The sequence below is a fragment of the Heterodontus francisci genome, unplaced genomic scaffold (assembly GCF_036365525.1).
Source record: "Heterodontus francisci isolate sHetFra1 unplaced genomic scaffold, sHetFra1.hap1 HAP1_SCAFFOLD_52, whole genome shotgun sequence".
Classification (NCBI taxonomy): domain Eukaryota; kingdom Metazoa; phylum Chordata; class Chondrichthyes; order Heterodontiformes; family Heterodontidae; genus Heterodontus; species Heterodontus francisci.
In genome coordinates this window covers 7,804,535-7,817,416 of record NW_027141175.1, presented here as the reverse complement: position 1 = coordinate 7,817,416, position 12,882 = coordinate 7,804,535, and positions in this window count along the sequence as shown.

Here is a 12,882-nt window from a genome sequence, read left to right as displayed (position 1 = left end):
GTTTGTTTGTGTTACTGGTTATCAGTGTATGTCTTTGTGACTTGGTATCAGTGTATGTCTTTGTTACTTGGTGTAAGTGCGTGTCTGTGTTACTGGGTATCAGTCTATGTCTTTGTGACTTGGTGTCAATGTATGTCTTTGTTACTGGGTGTCAGTGTGTTTCTTTGTGACTTGGTGTCAGTGCATGTATTTGTTACTTAGTGTAAGTGTGTGTCTTTGTTACTGGGTATCAGTGTATGTCTTTGTTACTTGGTATCAGTGTATGTCAAAATACTTGGTGTAAGTGTATGTCTTTGTTACTTGGTGTAATTGTCTGTCTTTGTTACTTGGCGTCAGTGCATGTCTTTGTTACTTGGTGTAAGTGTCTGTCTGTGTTCCTGGGTGTCAGTGTATGTCTTTGTCACAGTGTGTCAGTGTGTGTTACTGGGTGTCAGTGTGTGTCTGTGACACTAGGTGTCAGTATTTAGTTTAGTTTCGAGATACAGCACTGAAACAGGCCCTTCGGCCCACCGAGTCTGTGCCGACCATCAACCACCCATTTATACTACTCCTACACGAATCCCATATTCCAATAACATCCCCACCGGTCCCTTTATATTTCCCTACCACCTACCTATACTAGGGGCAATTTATAATGGCCAATTAACCTATCAACCTGCTAGTATTTGGCATGTGGGAGGAAACCCACGCAGACACAGGGAGAACTTGCAAACTACGCACGGACAGTATCCAGAATCGAACCCGGGTCCCTGGAGCTGTGAGGCTGCGGTGCTATCCACTGCGCCAATGTGCACCACCACCCCTCCCCCACAACGCCAGTGTGTGCCTGTGTTCCTGGGTATCAGTGTATATCTTTGTTACTTGGTGTCAGTATATGTCTGTGTTACCTGGTGTCAGTGTGTTTGTTTGTGTTACTGGGTGTCAGTGTGTGTCTGTGTTACTTGGTGTAAGTGTGTGTCTTTGTTACTTGGTGTCCGTGTGTGTCTGTGTTACTGGGTGTCATTGTATGTCTTTGTTACTGGGTGTCAGTGTATGTCTTTGTTACTTGGTGTAAGTGTGTGTCTGTGTTACTGGGTATCAGTGCATGTCTTTGTTACTTGGTGTCAGTGTATGTCTGTGTTACTTGGTGTAAGTGTGTGTCTTTGTTACTTTGTGTAATTGTATGTCTTTGATACTTGGTGTCAGTGTATGTCTGGGTTACTTGGTGTAAGTGTATGTCTTTGTTACTTGGTGTCAGTGTATGTCTTTGTTACTTGGTGTCAGTGTGTGTCAAAATATTTGGTGTAAGTGTATGTCTTTGTTACATGGTGTAATTGTCTGTCTTTGTTACTTCGTGTCAGTGTATGTCTGTGTTATAGGTGGAAGTGTGTGTCTTTGTTACTTGGTGTAAGTGTGTGTCTTTGTTACTTTGTGTAAGTGTATGTCTTCGTTACTTAGTGTCAGTTTATGTCTTTGTTACTTGGTGTCAGTGTATGGCTTTGTTACTTGGTGTCAGTGTATGTCTTTTTGACTGGGTGTCAGTGTTTGTCTGTGTTACTTGGTGTCAGTGTGTGTCTTTGTTACTGTGTATACGTGTTTGTCTGTGTTGCTGGGTGTCAGTGTGTGTTTGTTTGTGTTACTGGTTATCAGTCTATGTCTTTGTGACTTGGTATCAGTGTATGACTTTGTTACTGGGTGTAAGTGTGTGTCTGTGTTACTGGGTGTCAGTGTGTGTCTGTGTTACCTGGTGTAAGTGTATGTCTTTGTTACTTGTGGTCCGTATGTGTCTGTGTTACTGGGAGTCAGTGTATGTCTTTGTTACTGGGTGTCAGTGTATGTATTTGTTACTTGGTGTAAGTGTGTGTCTGTGTTACTGGGTGTCAGTGTATGTCTGTGTTACTTGGTGTAAATGTGTGTCTTTGTTACTTGGTGTCCGTGTGTGTCTGTGTTACTGGGTGCCAGTGTATGTCTTTGTTACTGGGTGTCAGTGTATGTCTTTGTTACTTGGTGTAAGTGTGTGTCTGTGTTACGGGGTATCAGTGTCTGTCTTTGTTACTTGGTGTAAATGTGTGTCTGTGTTACTGGGTATCAGTGTATGTCTTTGTTACTTGGTGTCATTGCATGTCAAAATACTTGGTCTAAGTGTATGACTTTGTTACTTGGTGTGATTGTCTGTCTTGGTTACTTGGTGTCAGTGTATGTCTGCGTTACTTGGTGTCAGTGTGTGCCTTTGTTACTTGGTGTAAGTGTATGTCTTTGTTACTTGGTGTCAGTGTATGGCTTTGTTACTTGTTGTCAGTGTATGTCTTTTTGACTGGGTGTCAGTGTTTGTCTGTGTTACTTGGTGTCAGTGTGTGTCTTTGTTACTGTGTATCAGTGTTTGTCTGTGTTACTGGGTGTCAGTGTGTGTTTGTTTGTGTTACTGGTTATCAGTGTATGTCTTTGTGACTTGCTATCAGTGTATGACTTTGTTACTGGGTGTAAGTGTGTGTCTGTGTTACTGGGTGTCAGTGTGTGTCTGTGTTATCTGGTGTAAGTGTATGTCTTTGTTACTTGTTGTCCGTGTGTGTCTGTGTTACTGGAGTCAGTGTATGTCTTTGTTACTGGGAGTCAGTGTATGTCTTTGTTACATGGTGTAAGTGTGTGTCTGTGTTACTGGGTGTCAGTGTATGTCTGTGTTACTTGGTGTAAGTGTGTGTCTTTGTTACTTGGTGTCCGTGTGTGTCTGTGTTACTGGGTGCCAGTGTATGTCTTTGTTACTGGGTGTCAGTGTATGTCTGTGTAACTTGGTGTAAGTATGTGTCTGTGTTACTGGGTATCAGTGTCTGTCTTTGTTACTTGGTGTAAGTGTCTGTCTGTGTTACTGGGTATCAGTTTATGTCTTTGTTACTTTGTGTCAGTGTATGTCTGTGTTACTTGGTGTAAGTGTATTTATATGTTACTGTGTATCAGTGTATGTCTTTGTGACTTGGTGTCAGTGTCTGTCTTAGTTACTCGGTGTCAGTGTGTGTCTTTGTCACTTGGTGTAAGTATGTGTCTGTGTTACTGGGTATCAGTGTATGTCTTTGTTACTTGGTGTCAGTGTATGTCTTTGTTACTTGGTGTCAGTGATTGTCTGTGTTACTGGTCATCAGTGTATGTCTTTGTGACTTGGTGTCAGTGTATGTCTTTGTTACTTGGTGTCAGTGTATGTTTGTGTTACTTGGTGTAAGTGTGTGTCTGTGTTACTGGGTGTCAGTGTGCGTCTGTGTTACTTGGTGTAAGTGTGTGTCTTTGTTACTTGGTGTCCGTGTGTGTCTGTGTTACTGGGTGTCAGTGTATGTCTTTGTTACTGGGTTTCAGTGTCTGTCTTTGTTACTTGGTGTAAGTGCGTACCTGTGTTACTGGGTATCAGTGTCTGTCTTTGTTACTTGTTTTAAGTGTGTGTCTGTGTTTCTGGGTATCAGTTTATGTCTTTGTTACTTGGTGTCAGTGTATGTCTGTGTTACTTGGTGTCAGTGTATTTCAAAATACTTGTTGCAAGTGCATGTCTTTGTTACTTGGTGTGATTGTCTATCTTTGTTACTTGGTGTCAGTGTATGTCTGTGTTAGTTGGTGTAAGTGTGTGTCTTTGTTACTTGGTGTAAGTGTGTGTCTTTGTTACTTGTTGTCAGTGTATGTCTTTGTTACTTGGTGTCAGTGTATGTCAAAATACTTGGTGTAAGTGTATGTCTTTGTTACTTGGTGTAATTGTCTATCTTTGTTACTTGGTGTCAGTGTATGTCTGTGTTATAGGTGTAAGTATGTGTCTTTGTTACTTGGTGTAAGTGTGTGTCTTTGTTACTTTGTGTAAGTGTATGTCTTTGTTACTTAGTGTCAGTTTATGTCTTTGTTACTTGGTGTCAGTGTGTGTCTGTGTTACTGGGCATCAGTGTATGTCTTTGTGACTTTGTATCAGTGTATGTCTGTGTTACTTGCTGTCAGTGTGTTTGTTTGTGTTACTGGGTGTCAGTGTGTGTCTGTGTTACTGGGTATCAGTGTATGTCTTTGTTACTTGGAGTCAGTGTATGTCTGTGTTACTTGGTGCAAGTGTGTGTCTGTGTTACTGGGTGTCAGTGTGCGTCTGTGTTACTTGTTGTAAGTGTGTGTCTTTGTTACTTGGTGTCCGGGTGTGTCTGTGCTACTGGGTGCCAGTGTATGTCTTTGTTACTGGGTGTCAGTGTCTGTCTTTGTTACTTGGTGTAAGTGTGTGTCTGTGTTACTGGGTATCAGTGTCTGTCTTTGTTACTTGGTGTAAGTGTGTGTCTGTGTTACTGGGTATCAGTTTATGTCTTTGTTACTTTGTGTCAGTGTATGTCTGTGTTACTTGGTGTAAGTGTATTTCTGTGTTACTGTGTATCAGTGTATGTCTTTGTGAATTGGTGTCAGTGTCTGTCTTAGTTACTCGGTGTCAGTGTGTGTCTTTGTTACTTGGTGTAAGTATGTGTCTGTGTTACTGGGTATCAGTGTATGTCTTTGTTACTTCGTGTCAGTGTATGTCTCTGTTACTTGGTGTCAGTGATTGTCTGTGTTACTGGTCATCAGTGTATGTCTTTGTGACTTGGTGTCAGTGTATGTCTTTGTTACTTGGTGTCAGTGTATGTCTGTGTTACTTGGTGTAAGTGTGTGTCTGTGTTACTGGGTGTCAGTGTGCGTCTGTGTTACTTGGTGTAAGTGTGTGTCTTTGTTACTTGGTGTCCGTGTGTGTCTGTGTTACTGGGTGTCAGTGTATGTCTTTGTTACTGGGTTTCAGTGTCTGTCTTTGTTACTTGGTGTAAGTGCGTACCTCTGTTACTGGGTATCAGTGTCTGTCTTTGTTACTTGTTTTAAGTGTGTGTCTGTGTTTCTGGGTATCAGTTTATGTCTTTGTTACTTGGTGTCAGTGTATGTCTGTGTTACTTGGTGTCAGTGTATTTCAAAATACTTGTTGCAAGTGCATGTCTTTGTTACTTGGTGTGATTGTCTGCCTTTGTTACTTGGTGTCAGTGTATGTCTGTGTTAGTTGGTGTAAGTGTGTGTCTTTGTTACTTGGTGTAAGTGTGTGTCTTTGTTACTTGTTGTCAGTGTATGTCTTTGTTACTTGGTGTCAGTGTATGTCAAAATACTTGGTGTAAGTGTATGTCTTTGTTACTTGGTGTAATTGTCTATCTTTGTTACTTGGTGTCAGTGTATGTCTGTGTTATAGGTGTAAGTATGTGTCTTGTTACTTGGTGTAAGTGTGTGTCTTTGTTACTTTGTGTAAGTGTATGTCTTTGTTACTTAGTGTCAGTTTATGTCTTTGTTACTTGGTGTCAGTGTGTGTCTGTGTTACTGGGCATCAGTGTATGTCTTTGTGACTTTGTATCAGTGTATGTCTGTGTTACTTGCTGTCAGTGTGTTTGTCTGTGTTACTGGGTGTCAGTGTGTGTCTGTGTTACTTGATGTAAGTGTGTGTCTTTATTACTTGGTGTCCGTGTGTGTCTGTGTTACTTGGTGTCAGTGTGTGTCTGTGTTACGGGGTATCAGTGTCTGTCTTTGTTACTTGGTGTACGTGTGTGTCTGTGTTACGTGGTGTAAGTCTGTGTCTTTGTTACTTTGCGTCCGTGTGTGTCTGTGTTACTGGGTGTCAGTGTATGTCTTTGTTACTTGGTGTAAGTGTGTGTCTGTGTTACTGGGTATCAGTGTCTGTATTTGTTACTTGGTGTAAGTGTGTGTCTGTGTTACTGGGTATCAGTGCATGTCTTTGTTACTTGGTGTCAGTGTATGTCTGTGTTACTTGGTGAAAGTGTGTGTCTGTGTTACTGGGTGTCAGTGTATGTCTTTGTGACTGGGAGTCAGTGTGTGTCTTTGTGACTTGGTGTCTGTGTATGTCTTTGTTACTTGGTGTAAGTGTGTGTCTGTGTTACTGGGTGTCAGTGTATGTCTTTGTTACTTGTTGTCAGTGTATGTCAGTATACTTGGTGTCAGTGTATGTCTTTGTTACTTGGTGTAAGTGTGTGTCTGTGTTACTGGGTATCAGTGTCTGTCTTTTTTACTTGGTGTAAGTGTGTGTCTGTGTTACTGGGTATCAGTGCATGTCTTTGTTACTTGGTGTCAGTGCATGTCTTTGTTACTTGGTGTCAGTGTATGTCTGCGTTACTTGGTGTAAGTGTGTGTCTGTGTTACTGGGTATCAGTGTATGTCTTTGTGACTTGGCGTCAGTGTATGTCTTTGTTACTGGGTGTCAGTGTGTGTCTTTGTGACTTGGTGTCAGTGTATGTCTTTGTTACTTGGTGTAATTGTGTGTCTGTGTTACTGGGTATCAGTGTATGTCTTTGTTACTTGGTGTCATTGTATGTCAAAATACTCGGTGTAAGTGTATGACTTTGTTACTTGGTGTAACTGTGTGCCTTTGTTACTTGGTGTCAGTGTATGTCTTTGTTACTTGGTGTCAGTGTATGCCTTTGTTACTTGGTGTCAGTGTATGTCTTTTTGACTGGGTGTCAGTGTTTGTCTGTGTTACTTGGTGTAAGTGTATGTCTTTGTTACTTGATGTAAGTGTGTGTCTTTATTACTTGGTGTCCGTGTGTGTCTGTGTTACTGGGTGTCAGTGCATGTCTTTGTTACTGGGTATCAGTGTATGTCTTTGTGACTTGGTATCAGTGTATGCCTTTGTTACTGGGTGTAAGTGTGTGTCTGTGTTACTGGGTGTCAGTGTGTGTCTGTGTTACCTGGTGTAAGTGTGTGTCTGTGTTACTGGGTATCAGTGTAAGTCTTTGTGACTTGGTGTCAGTGTATATCTTTGTTACTGGGTGTCAGTGTGTGTCTTTGTGACTTGTTGTAATTGTCTGTCTTTGTTACTTGGTGTCAGTGTATGTCTGTGTTACTTGGTGTATGTGTGAGTCTTTGTTTCTGGGCATCAGTGTATGTCTTTGTGACTTGGTATCAGTGTATGCCTTTGTGACTTGGTGTCAGTGTATGTCTTTTTAACTGGGTGTCAATGTTTGTCTGTGTTAGCTGGGTATCAGTGTATGTCTTTGTTACCGTGTATCAGTGTTTCTCTGTGTTACTGGGTGTCAGTGTGTGTTTGTTTGTGTTACTGGCTGTCAGTGTGTGTCTGTGACACTAGGTGTCAGTATTTAGTTTAGTTTAGAGATACAGCACTGAAACAGGCCCTTCGGCCCACCGAGTCTGTGCCGTCCATCAACAACCCATTTATACTAATCCTACACTAATCCCGTATTCCTATCACATCCGCACCGGTCCCTATATATTTCCCTACCACCTACCTACACTAGGGGCAATTTATAATGGCCAATTAACCTATCAACCTGCAAGTCTTTGGCATGTGGGAGGAATCCGTAGCACCCGGAGGGAACCCACGCAGACACAGGGAGAACTTGCAAACTCCGCACAGGCAGTATCCAGAATCGAACCCGGGTCCCTGGAGCTTTGAGGATTCGGTGCTAACCACTGCGCCAATGTGCCCCCCCCCCCCCCAACCCCCACGCCCCACAGTGTGTGCCTGTGTTACTGGGTATCAGTGTATGACTTTGTTACTTGGTGTCAGTGTATGTCTGTGTTACTTGGTGTCAGTGTGTTTGTTTGTGTTACTGGGTGTTAGTGTGTGTCTGTGTTACTTGGTGTAAGTGTGTGTCTTTGTTACTGGGTGTCCGTGTGTGTCTGTGTTACTGGGTGTCAGTGTATGTCTTTGTTACTTGGTGTAAGTGTGTGTCTGTGTTACTGGCTATCAGTGTCTGTCTTTTTTACTTGGTGTAAGAGTGTGTCTGTGTTACTGGGTATCAGTGCATGTCTTTGTTACTTGCTTTCAGTGTATGTCTGTGTTACTTGGTGTAAGTGTGTGTCTGTGTTACTGGGTATCAGTGTATGTCTTTGTTACTTGGTGTCAGTGTATGTCAAAATACTTGGTGTAAGTGTATGTCTTTGTTACTTGGTGTAATTGTCTGTCTTTGTTACATGGTGTCAGTGTATGTCTGTGTTACTTGGTGTAAGTGTGTGTCTTTGTTAGTTGGTGTAAGTGTATGTCTTTGTTACTTGGTGTCAGTGTATGTCTTTGTTACTTGGTGTCAGTGTGTGTCTGTGTTACTGGGCTTCAGTGTATGTCTTTGTGACTTGGTGTCAGTGTATGTCTTTGTTACTGGGTGTCAGTGTGTGTCTTTGTGACTTGGTGTCAGTGCATGTCTTTGTTACTTGGTGTAAGTGTGTGCCTGTGTTACTGGGTATCAGTGTATGTCTTTGTTACTTGGTGTCTGTGTATGTCAAAGTACTTGGTGTAAGTGTATGTCTTTGTTACTTGGTGTAATTGTCTGTCTTTGTTACTTGGTGCAAGTGTATGTCTTTGTTACTTGGTGTCAGTGTATGTCTTTGTTACTTGGTGTCAGTGTATGTCTGTGTTACTTGGTGTAAGTGTGTGCCTGTGTTACTGGGTATCAGTGTATGTCTTTGTTACTTGGTGTCAGTGTATGTCAAAATACTTGTTGCAAGTGCATGTCTTTGTTACTTGGTGTGATTGTCTGTCTTTGTTATTGGTGTCAGTGTATGTCTGTGTTAGTTGTTGTAAGTGTTGTGTCTTTGTTACTTGGTGTAAGTGTTTGTCTTTGTTACTTGGTGTCAGTGTATGTCTGTGTTACTGGGTGTCAGTGTGTGTCTGTGTTACTTGTTGTATATGTGTGTCTGTGTTACTGGGTATCAGTGTATGTCTTTGTGACTTGGTGTCAGTGTATGTCTTTGTTACTGGGTTTCAGTGTGTGTCTTTGTGACATGGTGACAGTGTATGTATTTGTTACCTGATGTAAGTGTGTGCCTGTGTTCCTGGGTTTCAGTGTATGTCTTTGTTACTTGGTTTCAGTGTGTGTCTGTGTTACTGGGCATCAGTGTATGTCTTTGTGACTTGGTATCAGTGTATGTCTGTGTTACTTGGTGTCAGTGTGTTTGTTTGTGTTATTGGGTGTCAGTGTGTGTCTGTGTTACTCTGTGTAAGTGTGTGTCTTTGTTACTTGGTGTCCGTGTGTGTCTGTGTTACTGGGTGTCAGTGCATGTCTTTGTTACTGGGTATCAGAGAATGTCTTTGTTACTTGGTGTCAGTGTAAGTCTGTGTTACTTGGTGTAAGTGTGTGTCTGTGTCACTTGGTGTCAGTGTGTGTCTGTGTTACGGGGTATCAGTGTCTCTCTTTGTTACGTGGTGTACGTATGTGTCTGTGTTGCTTGGTGTAAGTCTGTGTCTTTGTTACTTTGTGTCCGTGTGTGTCTGTGTTGCTGGGTGTCAGTGTATGTCTTTGTTCCTGGGTGTCAGTGTATGTCTTTGTTACTTGGTGTAAGTGTGTGTCTGTGTTACTGGGTATCAGTGTCTGTCTTTGTTTTTTGGTGTAAGTGTGTGTCTGTGCTACTGGGTATCAGTGCATGTATTTGTGACTTGGAGTCAGTGTATGTCTTTGTTACTGTGAGTCAGTGTGTGTCTTTGTTACTTGGTGTCCGTGTGTGTCTGTGTTACTGGGTGTCAGTGCATGTCTTTGTTACTGGGTATCAGAGAATGTCTTTGTTACTTGCTGTCAGTGTAAGTCTGTGTTACTTGGTGTAAGTGTGTGTCTGTGTTACTTGGTGTCAGTGTGTGTCTGTGTTACGGGGTATCAGTGTCTGTCTTTGTTACTTGGTGTACGTGTGTGTCTGTATTGCTTGGTGTAAGTCTGTGTCTTTGTTACTTTGTGTCCGTGTGTGTCTGTGTTGCTGGGTGTCAGTGTATGTCTTTGTTCCTGGGTGTCAGTGTATGTCTTTGTTACTGGGTGTCAGTGTGTGTCTTTGTGACTTGGTGTCTGTGTATGTCTTTGTTACTTGGTGTAAGTGTGTGTCTGTGTTACTTGGTATCAGTGTATGTCTTTGTTACTTGTTGTCAGTGTATGTCAAAATACTTGGTGTCAGTGTATGTCTTTGTTACTTGGTGTAATTGTCTGGCTTTGTTACTTGGTGTCAGTGTATGTCTGTGTTACTTGGTGTAAGTGTGTGTCTTTGTTACTTGGTGTCAGTGTATGACTTTGTTACTTGGTGTCAGTGTATGTCAAAATACTTGTTGTAAGTGTATGTCTTTGTTACTTGGTGTAATTGTCTGGCTTTGTCACTTGTTGTCTGTGTATGTCTGTGTTACTTGGCGTAAGTGTGTGTCTTTGTTACTTGGTGTAAGTGTATGTCGTTGTTACTTGGTGTCAGTGTATGTCTTTGTTACTTGGTGTCAGTGTGTGTCTGTGTTTCTGGGCATCAGTGTATGTCTTTGTGAATTGGTATCAGTGTATGCCTGTGTTACTTGGTGTCAGTGCATTTGTTTGTGTTACTGGGTGACAGTGTGTGTCTGTGTTACTTGGTGTAAGTGTGTGTCTTTGTTCCTTGGTGTTCGTGTGTGTCTGTGTTACTGGGTGTCAGTGTATGTCTTTGTTACTGGGTGTCAGTGTATGTCTTTGTTACTTGGTGTAAGTGTGTGTCTGTGTTACTGGGTATCAGTGTCTGTCTTTGTTACTTGGTGTAAGTGTTTGTCTGTCTTACTGGGTATCAGTGCATGTCTTTGTTACTTGGTGTCAGTTTATGTCTTTGTTACTTGGTGTAAGTGTGTGTCTGTGTTACTGGGTATCAGTGTATGTCTTTGTGACTTGGTGTCAGTGTATGTCTTTGTTACTGGGTGTCAGTGTGTGTCTTTGTGACTTGGTGTCAGTGTATGTCAAAATACTTGGTGTAAGTGTATGTCTTTGTTACTTGGTGTAATTGTCTGTCTTTGTTACTTGGTGTCAGTGTATGTCAGTGTTACTTGGTGTAAGTGTGTGTCTTTGTTACTTGGTGCAAGTGTATGTCCTTGTTACTTGGTGTCAGTGTATGACTTTGTTACTTGGTGTCAGTGTGTGTCTGTGTTACTGGGCATCAGTGTATGTCTTTGTGACTTGGTATCAGTGTATGTCTTTGTGACTTGGTGTCAGTGTATATCTTTGTTACTTGGTGTAAGTGTGTGTCTGTGTTACTGGGTGTCAGTATATGTCTGTGTTACTTGGTGGAAGTGTGTGTCTGTATTACTGGGTATCAGTGTATGTCTTTGTGACTTGGTGTCAGTGTATGTCTTTGTTACTTGGTGTAAGTGTGTGTCTGTGTTACTGGTTATCAGTGTATGTCTTTGTTCCTTGGTGTCAGTGCATGTCAAAATACTTGGTGTAAGTGTATGTCTTTGTTACTTGGTGTAATTGTCTGTCTTTGTTACTTGCTGTAAGTGTATGTCTTTGTTTCTTGGTGTCAGTGTATGTCTTTGTTACTTGGTGTCAGTTTGTGTCTGTGTTCCTGGGGATCAGTGTATGTCTTTGTGACTTGGTATCAGTGTATGTCTTTGTGACTTGGTGTCAGTGTATGTCCTTGTTACTTGGTGTAAGTGTGTGTCTGTGTTACTTGGTGTCAGTGTATGTCTGTGTTACTGTTTATTCGTGTTTCTCTGATTTACTGGGTTCACTGTGTGTTTGTTTGTGTTACTGGGTGTCAGTGTATGTCTTTGTTACTTGGTGTAAGTGTGTGTCTGTGTTACTGGGTATCAGTGTCTGTCTTTGTTACTTGGTGTAAGTGTGTGTCTTTGTAGCTTGGTGTAATTGTCTGCCTTTGTTACTTGGTGTCAGTGTATGTCTGTGTTACTTGGTGCAAGTGTATGTCTTTGTTACTTGGGGTAAGTGTGCGTCTGTGTTACTTGGTGCAAGCGTGTGTCTGTGTTCCTGGGTATCAGTGTATTTCTTTGTTACTTGGTGTCAGTGTATGTCTGTGTTACTTGGTGTAAGTGTGTGTCTGTGTTACCAGGTATCAGTGAATGTCTTTGTTACTTGGTGTCAGTGAATGTCTGTGTTACTTGTTGTAAGTATGTGTCTGTGTTACTGGGTGTCAGTGTGTGTCTGTGTTACTTGTTGTAAGTGTGTGTCTGTGTTACTGAGTATCAGTGTATGTCTTTGTGAGTTGGTGTCAGTGTATGTCTTTGTTACTGGGTGTCAGTGTGTGTCTTTGTGACTTGGTGTCATTGTATGTCTTTGTTACTTGATGTAAGTGTGTGTCTGTGTTACTGGGTATCAGTGCATGTCTTTGTTACTTGGTGTCAGTGTGTGTCTGTGTTACTGGGCATCATTGTATGTCTTTGTGACTTGGTATCAGAGTATGTCTGTGTTACTTGGTGTCAGTGCGTTTGTTTGTGTTACTGGGTGTTAATGTGTGTCTGTGTTACTTGGTGTAAGTGTTTGTCTTTGTTACTTGGTGTCCGTGTGTGTCTGTGTTACTGGGTGTCATGCATGTCTTTGTTACTGGGTATCAGTGTATGTCTTTGTGACTTGGTGCAGCAGCTTTTTCGGGAGCAGTGAGTGAGCGAGTGAGCAGCTGCGAAGTTCAGTTTGAAATTAAATTTAATTTCCTTTTGTTTTTCGGTGGAGGACAGGGGGCTGCTGGGTAAGTAAAACACTATATATTTGGGCGGTTTAAAATAACTTTCCTTTCATTGCAGCAGCTTTTTCGGGAGCAGTGAGTGAGCGAGTGAGCAGCTGGGAAGGTCAGTTTGAAAGTAAATTTAATTTCCTTTTGTTTTTCGGTGGAGGCCAGGGGGCTGCTGGGTAAGTAAAACACTATATATTTGGGCGGTTTAAAATAACTTTCCTTTCATTGCAGCAGCTTTTTCGGGAGCAGTGAGTGAGCGAGTGAGCAGCTGTGAAGGTCAGTTTGAAAGTAAATTTAATTTCCTTTTGTTTTATGGTGGAGGCCAGGGGGCTGCTGGGTAAGTAAAACACTATATATTTGAGCGGTTTAAAATAACTTTCCTTTCATTGCAGCAGCTTTTTCGGGAGCAGTGAGTGAGCGAGTGAGCAGCTGGGAAGGTCAGTTTGAAAGTAAATTTAATTTCCTTTTGTTTTTCGGTGG